We start from the raw sequence: 12,198 nt of genomic DNA, 5'->3' as shown, positions 1-12,198 counted from the left end.
TTGATGAAACTGTATCATATATAACATATACGTTAATGTAACACACACACACACACACACACACACACACACACATACACATACATATACATATATACATATATATATATATATATATACACATTAGGGGTGCAACGATACTCGTATCGATATTGAACCGTTCGATACAGTGCTTTCGGTTCGGTACGCATATGTATCGAACAATACAAAATTTGTAATTTATTTTATCAACTTTCCTTCTGACGATGCTGTCTGTGTTGAGCGCTCAGTGAATCTGCGTTCGACTACTCCGCCTAGGGTCGACAGTGCAGCCTAGGCGGAGTAGTCGAACGCAGATTCACTGAGCGCTCAACACAGACAGCATCGTCAGAAGGAAGCGCGCAGGGCAAGCTAGCGAGACAGAAGTTAAGCTCTCCTTACAACATGGACCTCCCCCACCCTCATTCAGATCTGGCGTTTGGAATTATTTTGGTTTTCATGTGACGTATGACCCTGAAGGTAAGCGAGTCATGGACTAAAGTAAAACAGTATGTTGGATGTGCCACGCAATGCTCAATTACATGGGTGGGAACTAGTGTGTTAGCGCAGTTAGCTCGTTAACGTGTTGGCCGTCTAGCCCCATGCACGGAGCGATCAGCGGTAGCTCGTTAACGGAGATTTGCTGTGTTGTGGCGTTAAGGTAATTTCAACGAGATTAACCTGAAAGCACTAGTGGGAACACAACGAATATGACTGCACATTTACGCCGACATCATCCTAGTGCAAAGACAAGTGGAAGCAGAAAAAAAACAAGCAAGCATGCTACTAACTTTAGCCGAGTCATTTAGACAGCTGTTTAATATGCTGCTGAGAATATAGCCCAGAAGAAGCGGATAGTATAGCTTTTATTTTGGAAAGAGACATTTCTCTGTAATAAACTCTCTTTTCCAAAGATGAGTGATTCCTCAATCAGATACAGGGCTCGCAATATCGCTAGCCCGACGTCCCGGGGCTAGCGATTTTTTCAGTCGGGGTGCCAAAATCTATCTCTGCCCTGCCCGTCGGGCTATTGTAGGAAGGAAAAATATATGTCAATGCTTTTGCATTCTTTCGGAAATGTAGCTGGGTAATTATGTCATTGGCATCGGTGAGCCACTGTCAATATGTGACATATTGAAATCGCGTTTGAATTTGCGCTTGTTTTTTGCTTTCACTTTGCAATCGCGCAAACTGTGTATAGAGAGCGACAGCACTGATCTGTGAGTGATGATAATTTGCGCACCAATTCCTCTGACATCGTCTTATTAATCGTTAGCTTACTATGCAAACATGACAAGTGAAATCTCCCGCAGCTTAAACATGTGAGAGGTTGATCGCGCAGAGAATCGCTGAGCTTATGTGAGTGCGTGTGTAAAAGCAGCAGGATTTATATTTGACTACGATGACCTGGATGACTGAGCACCTTCACAGACAGATATATATTTTAGTTCTGCTGAGCCAAATAAGACAGGTCAGGGTGAAGAAGTGACAGCCAAAGAAAAGCTTACCACAAAACGGAGAAGTTATGACAAATCAGACTATAAGGCAAAAAGAAAGTGCAGCTTTATGGTTTCATGGACAAAAGAATTTCTGTGGCTGCAATATGACGAGCTAAATAACCAGGGCTGCACATAAGTGGTCCGCAGGTGCGCATTCGCTGTCAAAATAAAATTTAAAAAAACGCGCACAAGATATGAAGTTGCAACGCGTGTTTGCATACATAAGATTTTCTGGAGGAGGACAGACATTTGTTTAAAACTCTTAAAGATGTCGAAGAAGCAAGCTCCTTTAAGCAATTACTTTGGTGTTCCTCTACCTCCAAAGAAATGTCAGGAGTCAGAACCACAAAAGAAGCGCGTATTCTCGGAAAAGTGGTTGCAGGAGGTGAGCTGGCTTCAAACAAATGATGAACGCACAGAGATGTGGTGCGGAATGTGCCGTGAAAATCCTACTCTAGCGGACAAAAACAGTGCTTTTTATATGGACGCAAACGTGCGTTGCAACTTCTTATCTGGTGCGCGTCTTTTATTTTGACAGCGAATGCGCACATGCGGACCACTTATGTGCACCCGTGTAAATAACATAATGTTCTGCCGGGTGTGTTGTTGGTTTTCTCTCGATTTCTGAGTCGACAAGCGCCTTTGTTACTGGGACCAGTCATTTTAAGAAAGGCCCCCATTAGAACCCATGAGAAATGCAAGAAATGCATTATTGCTCAGTCTGCAATATCTTTCCCAGAACAAACACCAATTGCAAATAACATACTAAAAATAAACCTGAAAAATCTGTTTAGAACAGCGTACTATGTTGCAAAGAGTGAACTACCACTGGCAAAATTTAGCAGTCTTTGCAAACTTCAAAAATCAAATGGCCTAGATCTTGGTTCCACTTGTCTCTTACCCGTGACTTCAGTGGAAATTTCAAATTCAGGATCTGACACAGACTGATTCATGTCCTACACAGTTCTTACAAGTTCATAGAAATTTCTGTTCAATTAGAACCAAGTATTTGAGTTGATGATTGTAATTTTTATACAATGTTGTAATTTGTTTTTCAACAATTTTTTGATTAATGTTTTGTTTCCTTTACAATATTATACTTTAATGTATAATATTGTAAAGGAAACAAAACAGGAAACAAAACATCAATCAAAAAATTGCTCTCTTTTTTATTCGGGCTACTTACATTTATTTTGGGCTACCAAAAACTGAAGAGTCCCTGCCCGAAGGGCTACCAGGGATTTTGAAATTTTGAGAGCCCTGAGATATATTTATTTTTTTAATTAGTTTTGTTTCAGCAACATTAAGTTTAAAAACTGTACTTTTGAGTTAAAATATATATTTATAATTTTAATAAATGACAAATTAAAAAGGCATCAACATTTTTTTGTATCGAAAAAATATCGAACCGTGACACCAAAGTATCGAACCGAACCGAACCGTGAATTTTGTGTATCGTTGCACCCCTAATATACATATATACATACATATATATATATATATATATATATATATATATATATATACATACATTAGGGGTGCAACGATACTCATATCGATATTGAACCGTTCGATACGGTTCGGTACGCATATGTATCAAACAATACAAGATTTTTAATTTATTTTATCAACTTTCCTTCTGACGATGCTGTCTGTGTTGAGCGCTCAGTGGATCTGCGCTCGACAGTGCAGCCTAGGCGGAGTAGTCGAACACAGATTCACTGAGCGCAGGGCAAGCTAGCGAGACAGAAGTTAAGCTCTCCTTGCAACATGGCAAATTGAACCTCCCCCACCCTCATTCAGATCTGGCGTTTGGAATTATTTTGGTTTTCATGTGACGTATGACCCTGAAGGTAAGCGCGTCGTGGACTAAAGTAAAACAGTATGTTGGATGTGCCACGCAATGCTCAATTACATGGGTGGGAACTAGTGTGTTAGCGCAGTTAGCTCGTTAACGTGTTGGCCGTCTAGCCCCATGCACAGGGCGATCAGGGGTAGCTCGTTAACGGAGATTTGCCGTGTTGTGGCGTTAACGTCATTTCAACGAGATTAAGGCTGACAGCACTAGTGGGAACACAACGAATATGACTGCACATTTACTCCGACATCATCCTAGTGCAAAGACAAGTGGAAGCAGACAAAAACAACAAGCACGCATGCTACAAACTTTACCCGAGTCATTTAGACAGCCGTTAGCACACGATTCTCCTTATGGGGACCTGATATGTTTAATATGCTGCTGAGAATATAGCCCAGAAGAAGCGTATAGTATAGCTTTTATTTTGGAAAGAGCCATTTCTCTGTAATAAACTCTCTTTTCCAAAGATGAGTGATTTCTCGATCAGGTAGATTAATTTTTTTATTACTTTGTTTTTTCAGCAACATTAAATTTAAAAACTGTACTTTTGAGTTAAAATATATATTTATAATTTAAATAAATGACAAATGAAAAAGGCATGAACATTTTTTTGTATCGAAAAAATATCGAATCGTGACACCAAAGTATCGAACCGAACCGAACCGTGAATTTTGTGTATCGTTGCACCCCTAATATATATATATATATATATATATATATATATGTATATATATATATATATATATATATATATACACATATTCAACTGCTTGTTCACTGCATATATCATATGGCAGCAACTCAGTGTAGGCAGATATGATCCAGACGCCCTGGTGAAGTTCAGATCGAGCATCACCATATGGAAGAAAGGTGATTTAAGTGACTTTGAATGTGGCATAGTCGTTGGTATCTGACAGGCAAGTTTGACTGGTTTCTTAACCATGACTGTACTCAAATGTCCTCCACAGTTACCAGAAATGAATCCAATAGAGCACCTTTCGCATGTGGTGGAATGGGAGAGTCACATCATGAATGTGTGGCCAACAAATCTGCAGCAACTGTTTGATGCCAACAAACTTTCTAAGGAATCTTTCCAGCACCTCGTTGAATCTATGCCATGAAGCATTAAGGCAGCACTAATCCTGCTGAGCTCTTGTTGCGTTCATGCATGGCATGCAGTCGCACTCACTGGCAATCCAAGCCTATATCTATGTCCTGTGGGTCATCTGCCGATATGAAACAATGACTGATGAGAAGTAGTGGCCTGCTTCAAGCCGTTCATTAAGGATTATTATTTTCTGCTAAGATGAATGTGTCAGCCCACTCTTCTATGTTAGGTGGATTGCTGTGTTTAGATTCACACATAGTTGTTTCATAATTAATACTATTAAAAGTCTAATAAGCTGTTATTAACACTATAAATTTAACCCTTTCAACAGTGTTTCCTGGTGCAGGGTGGTGTGTGTGTCTTTGTGTGTTTTTAAAATTAAGCTGATCTGTCAGTCTGTTATCATAGCATAAGAGGAATCTTTACTGGTAGCTATTTTACTCCTTCATGAATGTCTTTCACCAGTAGGCTGATAGCTGCTGATGCTCTGATGCTTTCTGGTCGGGGATATCTGAGCTTCTACACCTTTGTGATGGGGTGTGTAGCGTGTGTGAGGATGGGCTGCAGTTTGTTCTCTTGTTAAGAGGTGTGCTTCTTTCAGTCGTCTCTAAGGTTTTAATGCTTCTTTGAAAGGGCCTTTCTCTCTATTATTTTGGCATTCCTCTACCATACAATGAGACAGCTGGCGAGAATGTTCTCAATAACATGTCTATAGTCCTGGACAGAAGGCTGATGGCTCAGACAGGCTTTATTCAGTCACCTGACAGAACTGAGTTTCTGCTATGCTTTCTCAAAAGTAAGAAAGTTTTTTCTGACAAACTCAGATTATTGGTGATGAACAGGATCAGAAACCTAAAGGTGTACACACGTTACACATCAGTACCTTTAATCAGCAGAGTTGGCAGATGGTTTGGTTTGCTCCTAAAATCCAGGTTTAGCTTCTTGGTCTTGTTGGTGTAGAAGACAAGACTGTCTTCTTTCTCTTGGGTAAGCGTCTCATTACCAGTAATTTGATTTATGGTTTCTCTTGATAAGTCCCAGGATGGTTGTGTCACCTGCAAAATGAAATGCAGCTGAAATTATGGATGACTAGGCAGTTATCAGTACTGAAGTAAAAGAGACTAGGCTTGATAAAGCAGTACTGGAGGCTTCCAGTGTTTAGTTGTTGTTGTTTTTTTCAGCACTGCTGATACTGCTAAACGTCAGTAGTCTAGCTATTGGAAGTCTTTCTATCAAAAATTCTAAAATCCAGATGCAGGTGAGAAAGGTCCAGAACAGCTTTGCTGTTAACATATTGGGATAGACAGCGTTACAACTGAACTATTGTCCAGACAAGAAAATCAGTCTTATCAGTGAGACTGGTGAGACTGAGAGGAGAGCAACTGCCAGAGGTTTGTACATCAACCTGTTGAATACGCAAAATTAAATGAACTAGTCACTTGCATGATTGAGGAGCTTCATAGGTGCTGACGTGAGCACTACATAAGGGAAATATTTCTTGAGATTTGTATTTGTCTTTTTGAGAAAAGTTGCACAGAGTGAAAACCTAATCCAACATAGTATTAAAATATGTTTTTGTACAGCAAAAGTTTTCAGAGCTCCAGCTGACACTTTATCTGGCTCTGTTGCCTTATGGGGTGTAACCTGAAAACTGAGATCCTGTGTAAATCTCATCTGGAGAGTGATCTGTCCCAGACAGCATGGTATGGGTTCCTTAAGTCTTGAAGGGGTTATCAGTAGATATAAATGGCATAGTCCATCTGAAAAGATGCTGTACCTATATCATTTAGCTGCCTTTATGAAAGACATTCACACTAATATGGAAGAAAGAGAGACAGACAGAGAGAACGTAACCCTCCTGGCAACCCACCGAGCCTGCTGGAGTGCCTGCAGTGAAATTCCTGGATCAAGTACTTATCCAGACTTATGGACCAAGGAATGCTCTTTAGGACCATAGCTATGCCAGTCCACCAGATATCAAAGGCTGCACCCATGCCACCTAACGTCCAACAGCTTCCTAGGATGTGACCTAAAGACTTCAATCCAAAATGAAATCCAGACGAATGCCATGGAGCACACATGGTCAGTTAGAAGCTTAGAAGTTTATAAAGGTTAGGGCATCTTTGACCAATGAAGACCACAAAATAACTCTCTGAAGAACAGTTATAGTGTGACTACAGTCACGTGGCAGGTAAACTGTATTGAATGGGCCCATTGGATTACCTGAGAGCAGGCAGGCGATGGTAGGTGATTGAAAGATCGGTTCTCATCCCAGGATCTGGCTCATTCAGCTGAGTATTGCAGACCCAAGAATGAATTGGATGGGTTGTAACTCAGAGACAGAATAAGGAGTTGAATCCTGGTGAAATCAGGCTTAATATTATTGGGCAGAGCTATTATGTAATTATGAAATTAAACATAAAAAAAAAATCGGGGGGGGGGGGGGGGGGGACTTGACGAGCATTCAGCTCCTTAGTTGCTTGGAAATACAAAAAGTTTTCGTGATTAGTACATACAATGAATAGTGGTTCTGCTTCTTCCAACCAGGATCTCCAAGAATACCACAGAATCAATATGAAATTCATATTTTTCTCCCTTGACAAACAGTTTGTTTTGCAATAAATGTTACTCTGTCTTTTGATGCTCAGAGAGGGTTTTGGAAATGATGAAAGTATCATCCAAGTAGACAAAGACAAAGTAACTGAAGAAGTACCAGAGGACATCTTTAACTATGCTGTGGAACAATACTGGTGTGTTGGTAAGTCTGAAAAGCATCACAAGATACCCAGAGTGCCCCAGGTGAGTGTTGAAAGATGTTTTTGATTTATTTCTCTCTTTATCTGCACCAGGTGGTAGGCGTTACAGAGATCCAGCTTTTAAAAAATGTAATTGTAATCATCTGCAATGGAAACAGAATAAGTAACAGATTGAATTCTATCCTGTTATCCTATTGTGAGGTCAGTCGATAGTTGAATTATGGTCTTTAAGCACTGGGTGGCATAAAATCAGTGGTGTCCTTGTTGTGTTGGAGATAAACAGACTTGTGATTGCTCGATAGGAACAGAAATACAGGTCAAGTTTTTTTAGCAGTATTTGCAAGATGACTATGTAGAGCCGAAACCTGAAGTTGCTCGGGCAGTATTTAAACCATTACAGCCATGGCCCTGTGTTTTGCCTACCCAGAGTATAAGTCAATAAAGTGGACTGTTTGACCACAATATAACTATTTACCAGATGCGATTCTTCTTTGTCTTACACAAAGAGGGCCATGTCCTTCCCTGCTGAATAATTTTTGTCTTCCTTTCACCGGACAGGTAATGACCAATTGCACACAGGTGAGTAGATTACCAACCATCTCCAGGTATGTGAATCAGAATGGTGGATACACATACACAAACATACACACACATACACACTCACAGAGTGAGAGAGCAACAAAGAGCAAGAACAATCAGAAAAAGCAGGTCAGCACAAGAAGACCAGGGGACCATGAAAATATCTTTTTGATATCACTAAACAAGTGTCCTGCTTCCTATAGTAAGAAAGATTATATATTCACATTTAAGTAAGATAGAGTTTTCATGAAAATGGTTAGAATCAGCTAAGGCAGCAGCAGGTTATGCATTTTAATACTTGCTGACAATGCTGAAAGACTTATTTCAGTGCTTCATGCACTTAAACCAAGGGTGTAAATGCTGTACTCTGTAGTTCTTCTGGTAAATAAAATAGCCTGCACCAGATTCCCAGATGCTGAACATTTGATGTCCATAGTTTAGTTAAAAACGTAATCTCTGGGGTAGCCAGTTTTGCACTCTTTCATGCTGTGGTCACATCTCTAGGCCATGTAGCCTGACAGTGAAAAGACCTTCTGGGGGGTCTTTTGGGTGAGCCATGTTTCTGTAAAACACAGAACTGAACAGTCTCTGATGTACTATTGTGTGATGACCTAGAATTCTGAAATACATCTGTCCATTTTATTATGCAGCAATTGCACATTTGCCAAGAGAATACTTGGCAGATTTTGTCATGGTCTGACTAGCCCTGCTGGGCGACCTGATCATTTATGTTTGAGTTTATTTAGATGGAGCCGCGCTTCCCCGGAGGCAGGTCCACCAACCCGGAAGTAGCTCCGTTCGGAGCTTCGGCACACCGCCGATTAATTAACATTCACCAGCTGCCATGAATTATCCGCCATCAGACCCCGGTGTATTTAACGCAGTGACCAGGCTTCAGTCAGCGCTGGATCATTATTCTAAGCTCGTTAGTAGTGTCTTGATTGTGTGCTTTTTCCAACTCGCTTTCGGATTGCTATTTACTCCTTTTTTTTGTCTTTCGCACTAGGAGGTGGAGAGTAGAAGACGGGAGCTGGGTGAATGGACCACGGGGGCCACGGCCGAGGGATTTCACTGGACTGTAATTGTTTCACTCTGTAAATAAATTCACTGTATCATTGCAAGGAGATCTTCGCTCGAGTCCGCTTCATCCACACACCACGACAGATTTATCTTACTGCATCTTTCAAAGCATCAGAGAAGCTGTTCAACTCAGTTCTAGCTGCCATTTCTTTTCAAGTGACCAGGTCTTGCCGTCTTCTTCAGCATCCTTTTCCCCTACTTAAAATTACTTATTGTATAATATTTCTTCTTCCTGCTAAAAACTTGAATTATTTCCCTCCTTATTATAGTGTGTCGTTGAGTAGGTATTTGTAGGTTTAAATAATTACATTATAATGTTGAATAAAATAAAATGGAAATTCAGTTTCATTTTAGGGGAATTAGACTGTTAGTCACAGACCATGTTATAAAGTGCAACAAGAAACACAACAGAAAAATACAGTTGGATAAAAAAGGACCGGTATAAAATAACCATAACAATCACGTGGAGTCCTTTTACATGCAATTACCACTTAAATGTTTTTTTGTCAAGCACGTTAGCCATTGTTATGTTAGCTGTTCACTGATTTTCTTTCCTTTAATGTGAGTGAAAAATGGTAAGATGTGTATAAACTCATACTTACAGACAGCGCAGACTGTTTGCTACAGTGACTCACGATTTCGTCTGGAGCTCCAGTGGGGGAATCTGAACACCTTGATCAGGATCCCTTGATTTTAGCAGCAACTTCCAGGACTGGAAAATGAATCCAAAATGAAATTACCAAAAGACATTTTCAGGCTCAGACTCCCATGTTAAAATGCCCAAATTTACAGCATTAAAACATGTGGAAGTTAAATAAAATGAACTGGGCCTCTCTGGATAGTTTAACCCATCATAACAACTGGAGGGAGACTGAATGATTTTATAACGCTTTGTCTATGATACTGGCATTAGGGGCCTCTTTGAGGGTTTGTTGTGACACAGGCAGCTGTAGCCCAGCGTCTGCTACTCTTCACCTTTGCTAATTGGAGTCACTGAACTGGACCTCTCCACCGTGTTTGTGTCATTGGTGTCTTTTTGAGCTGCATGGCTTGCTGTGTGTTGCAGGCCATCTAAGAAGTTTGTGCTTCAATTTGGGAAAGTGAACTTTTAGTATTTTATCTGGCTGTTACTTAGAAGCTTTCTAGCAAGGCTTGCTAGCATGTGCTAGCACTCTCATCCAAATAAGGTAACCTCTAGCTTCAGAAAACCAACATGGTAGCAGTCGAAACTCTTATATTAAAGCTTTAAAATGTGGAGTCCTAACCCTACTTTTACAAAACCACAAAACAGCAAATATTTTTTAGTCATAAATTTCTCCTTTCTTTTCAACTTTATATCCATATTTGTTACAGTGCAGTACCAGCTGAAATTTATACACACATTAATTCCTGTGGTGAAATTGTCTGTTTGTCAAGTTAATGTAACAGTTGAGCAGTAGGGCTGACCTACTGGGACAGGAACAAAGAGAACTGACTTTCCTAATGTACTAATGTTAAATAAATAAACACAGTAATAAAACTGCAGAATTCCCACAGCAAACCAAAAGCCTAAGAGTGTGCAGTGCTCCTTTCCTCCCTGTTGCCTTTTGATCTTGGTCTGTCTCCAAGAAATCCGACAAATCCTCACTGCTTATCTTAAAAAACAAAAAAAACAAAACAACTTTATGCTATTTTCTCACCTCAGGAATAAAAAAGAAAACAGATCCTAGTCAAATATGTCTTCTATCAGGCGTGACCTAACTTACCAACAATACCGATATATATACTACATATATACTAATACTGAAGCATATTCAGCACCAAGCTTAGTCCATATTGTACAAGCTGAAAACCTCTGGTGTTGAGGTTTTTTTATTATTAACTCATAAAAAAAATGTATTTTGAATAATGTCTGACCAAATAGCATGATTCCAATGTTTCATAAAGGATTGTGAAGTGAGAATAGAGTTCTTTATTCTGAATTAGGAGTTGAATTTGTGTACAAATTTGTTCAGGCAAACTTGAGCTCTCAAGCCTGTTGCCTCTTTCGATACTAAATAATGAGAAGGGGAGGGGCGCAAAGTTGGCAGTGGGCACACTTAAAATTGTTTGCTATCTCTTAAAGTCATGCCGCAAAAGATTATTTTTTGCAAAATTGCTGCAAGGTCACCCATGAAATGGTATTCATTCTTTTCCTTGTGAGGAGCATTTACATCCAGGTGTACGAGATAAACTGTGCGCGACATGAAGCACATTTGATTTTGCGCTGAGCACTTTAAAAAAAAAGGCTTTCCACAGATCACATCACTGCCTTCTGTAAATGTGCATTGACAACTCCAAAACCCATAACCATGTGCCCACACACCCACACTTCATCAAAGTATAATGCACTCAAACACACACACAAACCTCCCACTCACCTGCTCACACACAGGAGCACAATTAAAAAGACACCATTGCTGACGCGCTTACTGCACCCAAACTCAGCTCCAATACACTTCACTACACTTCCCCACAGTGATGCACTGGCACTGACAGCTTAACAAATTTCTCTTTATCCACTCTGTATTTTCCGTGCCCAGTACCTGAGAGCATAAAAAAAACCAACTCATTAATATACAGTGTTTTACCTTCTACATTTACAACTCTAACAGTAAAACTTTCTACTTTGAATATCATTTCTTTAACTGGCAGTTTGTCTGATTAAGTAAATTAGAATAAATCTAGTTTCCTCATTTCCTCGCCTTTATGCATCGTATTCTGTTTGACCTGAGGAAGTATTATTAAAACAAATATCAGGCCAGGTGCATGACCAGCCCTGTAGACAGTACAAATATGTGTGTTTATTCAAAAGCTTATTTATCTGATCTGTTCGTGAAGAACTTAACCAGACATGATAGATAGATAGATAGATAGATAGATAGATAGATAGATAGATAGATAGATAGATAGATAGATAGATAGATAGATAGATAGATAGATACCTACCTACTGATGCCTTCCTACCAAGCTGAAGAAGTTCAACCTTTCCCATGTTTGAACATCAGCAGGTTGTCTTGACTGTGCCTACATACCTAGATATATTGAGCTGTTGCCATGTGATTCTGATTAGATATTTGTGTTCATCAGCTGTTAAACAAGTGTGCCTAATAAAAAGTAAATTTTACTGTTATTACAAAGGAAAGACACTAATTCTACCGTTTCTTTTCTAAGCTTCCATAATCAAGATCTGAATTTCAAATAATTTGTATGTATAAGGAGCTAATTGTAGTGGGGAACCCACTGAGAACTGAAGGAACGCTGAACTAAGACACAACAACA

At 39.6% G+C, this 12,198-nt stretch overlaps 1 long non-coding RNA gene across 2 annotated transcripts; it reads left to right on the top strand.

The window, feature by feature from the left end:
• The first annotated feature begins 360 nt into the window (after window positions 1–360).
• On the top strand, window positions 361–9,089 carry LOC143418600 (uncharacterized). 2 transcript variants are annotated; one of them, XR_013098607.1, is made up of 3 exons: window positions 361–498; window positions 7,132–8,743; window positions 8,825–9,089. It is a non-coding gene; the product is annotated as an uncharacterized LOC143418600 (long non-coding RNA). The 2 variants fall into 2 exon arrangements; XR_013098608.1 differs by lacking the exon at window positions 361–498 and adding an exon at window positions 3,237–3,370.
• The last annotated feature ends 3,109 nt before the right edge of the window (window positions 9,090–12,198 follow it).

The sequence above is a fragment of the Maylandia zebra genome, linkage group LG1, assembly GCF_041146795.1.
Source record: "Maylandia zebra isolate NMK-2024a linkage group LG1, Mzebra_GT3a, whole genome shotgun sequence".
Taxonomy (NCBI): domain Eukaryota; kingdom Metazoa; phylum Chordata; class Actinopteri; order Cichliformes; family Cichlidae; genus Maylandia; species Maylandia zebra.
The sequence above is the reverse complement of the archived record's forward strand: the minus strand, read 5'-3'. Positions and strand labels throughout refer to the sequence as shown.